The following is a 6,000-nucleotide window of genomic DNA, read 5'->3' as shown; positions in this document are numbered from 1 at the left end:
AAAGGCTATAAAACTATTAACATTTATATTTAATGGTATGCTACGAATTAATTATTTCCCTAGTATCTGGAAAGTAGCTAAAATATTGATACTTAAACCAGGAAAAATACCAGAAGATGTGACCTCCTACCGACCTATAAGTTTATTACCAATAATCTCGAAAGTGTTCGAGAAATTATACATAAAAAAAACTAAACTATATAATAGAAAAAAGAAAAATTATTCCAGAACATCAGTTTGGCTTTCGTAATAAGCATGGGACTATAGAACAAATGCATAGACTTGTAAACCAAATAAACGCTGACCTAAATGCCAAAAGATATTGTTCGGCTGCTTTCCTAGACATATCTCAGGTTTTTGACAAAGTATGTTATACGGGCTTGCAGGTTAAACTAAAGAAACTTCTCCCTCATCCGGACTATCAGCTGCTAAAATCGTATCTCACTGACAGACATTTTATTGTAAATCAAGGCGATGAACATACCGAATTAAATCCCATATATTCAGGAGTTCCGCAAGGTAGTGTACTGGGTCCAGTACTGTATCTTCTGTATACGGCTGATCTGCCCACCACAAAAATAACTACTGTGGCAACATATGCAGACGATACAGCAATCTTAGCATCCCATGAAGATCTAGTCACAGCATCAACAAACCTACAAACCCACCTGGAGCAAATACAATTATGGTTGAAGACATGGCGTATTAAAGCCAATGAAATAAAATCCACCCATGTAACCTTTACCCTGCGTAGAAGAACATGTCCACCAGTAAATATCAATCATCGTCAACTCCCCCAAGCAGAGCATGTTAAATATCTTGGTATGCATTTAGATCGACGCCTAACCTGGAAGAAGCACATACTTTCTAAACGGAAACAACTGGGACTAAAATTATATCAAATATATTGCCTCATTGGGCGCAAATCCAAGTTATCATTAGATAACAAGGTATTGCTGTATGAGTCTATACTTAAGCCCATTTGGACATATGGAATTCAACTATGGGGTACCGCTAGCAAATCTAATATATCCATCATTCAACGGTTCCAAAATAAGGTGTTGCGTGCCATTTTTGATGCTCCGTACTATATTTCAAATAAAGTGATACAACGCGATATTCCTCTAGAACCTATAACGAGTGTAATCCAACGTGTTTGTGTGAAGTACTTCGAAAGAGTGTCAGTGCATCCCAATGTACTCGCTAATCAGCTAAATATGCGACATGATAGTGAAGTGCGTAGGCTAAAACGTTTAACACCACCTAATCTGATTACTGGACATATGTAGAGTTTAGAATAAGCATTAGAATAAGACTAATTAATTAAGATAATATTTTATACAGAAGATTGCTTAATGAAGTGATTTTCTACACGCCATGTATATATAATATAAACAGAAGAAATACTTATTGCCAATAGGGCAGATTGTGGACTCACGAAGAGTAATAAAAAAAAATGTCTTCAACCACAGATGTATTTGCTCCTTTTGGGTTCGTAGGTTCATTAATGCTGTGACTGATATAGTTATATTCGGGATGGGTAGATCTGCTGTAACCAGTACTCAATACTAATTGAGAAACGGTTCTTTTCGTCAGAAAAATATCAAAACTACTTCTCAGTTTAATCGTTGTTCCAAATGCATCCAAATTTTCAATGGGATTATCGCGAACAATGATGATATTGATCAGCATAATCTGTTATGTAAAAGATCGTATGATTTACTACCCTTTGGGGCGTATATGCTTACGCCGCACCTGTCCATTATGAAAGGAAGATGTTCAGTCCTGCGGAAGTAAAGGGAAATTAAAGCTGAAAGTTTATAACCTCCCAAATAAACCAGTTTTGGATGTTTATAGGTTGAGTATTTCGGATATTACGCAATCACGCTACCACCTACCGGAGATTTTTCGATATAGTTTATTCAATTTTTTTTTCGAGAGATTACGATAGCATGCCATGGAAAAAACGGTATGGGAAAAGTTCAAATGTTTGAAGTTTGTCCTAACGATTTCTTCCTTCTGGTTTGACGGATACCCGTATCATAAAAATCAGATATGATACGAGAAAACTTTAGTAGTTTATTTTACATAAAGCGTGATTCAATGTGACATAAAATAAGATAAAGGGGGCCTAAAAGGAATTGATTTTGAGTCTTTGAATTTTTATATGTGCCATATATATTTAATTTATTCATTATATAATATTTATTGCTCTATAATATACATTAAGTCATACTATGTTCATTCCTTAACATTTAAAATATTAAGCCAGGAATAAACACATATACAGTTATTTTGTACATACGTCATATATATTTGTGCCGTCAAAATGTCGCAATGTTGCTGTATCAACTATGTGTTTTAGTTCAGTTCGGCTTTGACTTACAACAAAATTCTAATCTAAATATAATAATTAAACAAGAATACTGTTATGAAATATAATTTATTTTAACATTATAGTAAATCTAATAATGCATATATTATCGAAGGACTTAAAACTACAATTAAGTACACAGTTATAATAGTTTGTAGGTTTGGAATGTGTTTGATTATATTGATAATGAACACTTTTCCATATTACCTATTGGTTAGTTTTAGGCGCGTTTGCAGTTGTATCGCCAGGATCCCTAATCCACCTAATTAACAACTGTATATTCAAGTAATATATTTACTTTCAGTAGAGATCATATAGAGAGCATACCTTTTACGCTTAGTTCTTGTGCCCTTAGATACAGTGTTTCCTTGTAAAGACATTTTGATATAACTGTATTTCTTATTCATTTGTTCTTAATGTATTTGCCATATCTGCAAAACAATTATTATTCTTCTTAAGACGCTAAAAAATATGTTCAATAACAATCGCAGCAAACAGTTAACAGTAAAAATGCTTATCTCTCTAACGAAGTTTACTGGCAAGAAGGGGCCTCCATTATCTCGTTCCTGTTCAAAGTATCTCATTAGAGAAGCAATCTGTTCTGTCTGACTTCGGAATTTTCAATCGGGATAATAATACGCAGCGATTTGTAATTTATCAAAACAAGCAAAGCATTCATATAACGTTTTCCGGTTTGTTTTGAAGAATTTTGCAAACGTTTTACAACCGGACGACTTTGAGAGACTAGTTCGGTCACACGTACGAACTTATCACACATAATTTTTAACTAGAATAATATGGGAAGGAAAATATTATCTGGCTCTAAAACGAATTGACATTAAACAACTTGATGACGTATATACAAAAAAACTTTAGATAGACTATATAGAGATATGCAACAGTAAACAGTGAGATTATAGCGAAAAAATTAAATTCACTCAAACAACCATAGTTGGACTTACTAATAATTATTCATAATTAGTAAGTTAAAATACGGAATTGTAATATAATGTAAACGGAACTACATATTTAGTATTTTTATTTCCATTTTGTGGCTACTATTTCAAGTAGTTATGCGTCATTAGTAAAGGAGAGCTTAAAATGGATTGGTAAATTTTTTAAATTGCCACCACAGTCTACCACCCTAGTTACAAAATGCGTTGGTTGCCATATATCATCACAAGAAATGAGAGGCAAATAATTCAAAACCTTACAATGCATGCTTTGGGAGCTAGTTAAACATATCAAATATTGCCTGTGTATGACAGGAACAGCAGTACTAGTAAAGAAGGTTCCGTTTTTATTTCTGCGAGAGGAGAGAGGCATAAACCACATATATCAAAACGGGGATTAGAGTTGATTAGCTTTTTAAACTAAACCAATAAACGTACCTTCCTTGAACGTTACCCTAACATAAAAAAATTATGAATCTTCTCAAATATTTTTACTGACCAAGATCTGTAAATAATAATATACTTTACTTTCTTATTTACCAATAAGAGACTGTTTGTTTGATAGTTCATTTAAAAACCTATGGAAAAGCATATGTTTATGGAAAGACATTCTTCTTTTAGTGATTAGTATGCTGGGCTAGATTTTTAATTTGTATTTTAATTAAAAAATGTCAAGTTTTAATCGTTTGCTAGTAGAAACTATGATGATGAGCATGTTCTAACTTTATAAACATGTGAAGCGTGGTTTCTAAATTTCAAAAGTGATGATATGTGCAAGACAAAGATCGTTCTGGTAGGCCGAAAAAGTTTGAAGATGCGAAACTGCTATCAATTAGCAGAAGCGTTAAATATGGCCCAAGAAACGATTGGCGACCGATTACGAGCAATCAACTTTTCGCTATCAATTGGACACCAACATGCATAGGCAGTACATCGTCACTTTCGAAGAAGTTAGAAAATGAACGCATCTGCTCAAAGGGCAAGAAGTTTTTTTTGGGACGGAATCCATAAATAGCCTGAAAGATGGGCAAGATATACAGAATCAAATGGCCAATACTTTAATTTAATAACATTTTCCATTTTCTTAAATACGAAACCTAATTTTTTTCTAAAAACCGTTAATGACCTACCGGTACCCCTGGTACATGCCAGATAATATTTTACTATATTAGTTTGTATTTTAATTAAATACATATATAATTTGTATTATAATTAAAGCAAAGCAACTATTGTTTCGAACTGTGTAGATAAGAAACCACAAAATGCATATTAATTTAACTAAGACCTGTTCCAAACACATAGAAAAACACATTTGTCTTTTGTCAAAAATATTAATAAAAAATTGATGTATATACACCCTGTATATGATTTGCGAAATTTGATCAAACAAATGACTAATAAAGACACAAGAACCGTATGAAAACCTAATAATGACACTTAAAATTAAAAAAGACATTGCATTACAATGGAAAACATCAGTTCGAGAACATGCAATTTTTCTCGAAAAACTTTCCATTAATTTAATACAAGCTGTTGAACAAAAACCATATTTTTTCCAATTACAAATATTGAAAAACGTAGCCGCAGCTCGCTTTTTTTTTCATGGATTAAACCAGTTGCGGTTAGCATGACTTGCTCTTTCGCAAACTACAAATTTTACCGAAAAAAAACGGCGTGTGCCTCACCTACATAAGCAAATCATTGACAATAGGTATCTGTAATAGTCCTGAATGATGAAATAAACTATATTTTATATACAAATATGATTCCGCCATTTTTAAATTAGACACTAGTATGTATTATGTATGTATATACTAGTAATAACCTTGCTTGTATATTAATGCAAGTACAACAGAACAGAACTCTAGTAATGAATTAATTGGTAAACTAATGTTTTACTAAGTATATCTAATTTAAGATGTTAAATTTAAAATAAAGAATAATAACTTGGAAGGTACCCTTTTTCTGTTTTTGAATCAATCTTGTGGTCTAACATCAAATTACCGCAACACTAATAATATTTGTCAGCAATGTCCTTGTAAGTAAACACCCTTAAACCCTAATAATCTCGTTATGACTTTACCCGACATAGTAATTGTGAAAGACGTTAGCCACAGGTATTATAGTTCATAAATTGCAACAACTTCTACCTGGGCTTTAATCACACACCCGTAAATCTGTCAACCCTCCGACAACCCTTAAGGGATACACACATATGGGTCATCCGTATACCTGCCTTTTTAAAGTTTAAACCACAACATATGCAGATAATCACTTAATTTCGTCATCTAGATAGTGATTAATGCCATGGACGTACCTAAAATAGCCTAGAAATATTTTTAATAACTTAGTAACAAGGTTTACTTCTTTAATTTTTTTTTAAATTAGTTAAATATATTTGTAGTTAAGTGTGCTGGGAGAATATCGCATCTTCCTGGCACTATATGAATTTCATATCGAAAATTACCAACCAGTCAACCAATTCTCAAGCATATTTCTAAATAAAAGAGCTGCTATTAATGCTAGAGCTTCTGAAGAAGTGCTAACTTATCAAAAATATATATTTCTGTATTCCCAAAATTCTAATTTAATTTTGTACGCTTTATAGATGAAAAATGAAAGCCAGAACGTTAGGAAAATGGGTAACAAATAAAGATTGCATATAATATATGA

This window comes from Rhynchophorus ferrugineus, unplaced genomic scaffold (assembly GCF_030347505.1).
Source record: "Rhynchophorus ferrugineus isolate W39M unplaced genomic scaffold, kcgeb_rfMv2 rfM1, whole genome shotgun sequence".
Classification (NCBI taxonomy): Eukaryota; Metazoa; Arthropoda; class Insecta; order Coleoptera; family Curculionidae; genus Rhynchophorus; species Rhynchophorus ferrugineus.
Note: the sequence above shows the minus strand (reverse complement) of the source record.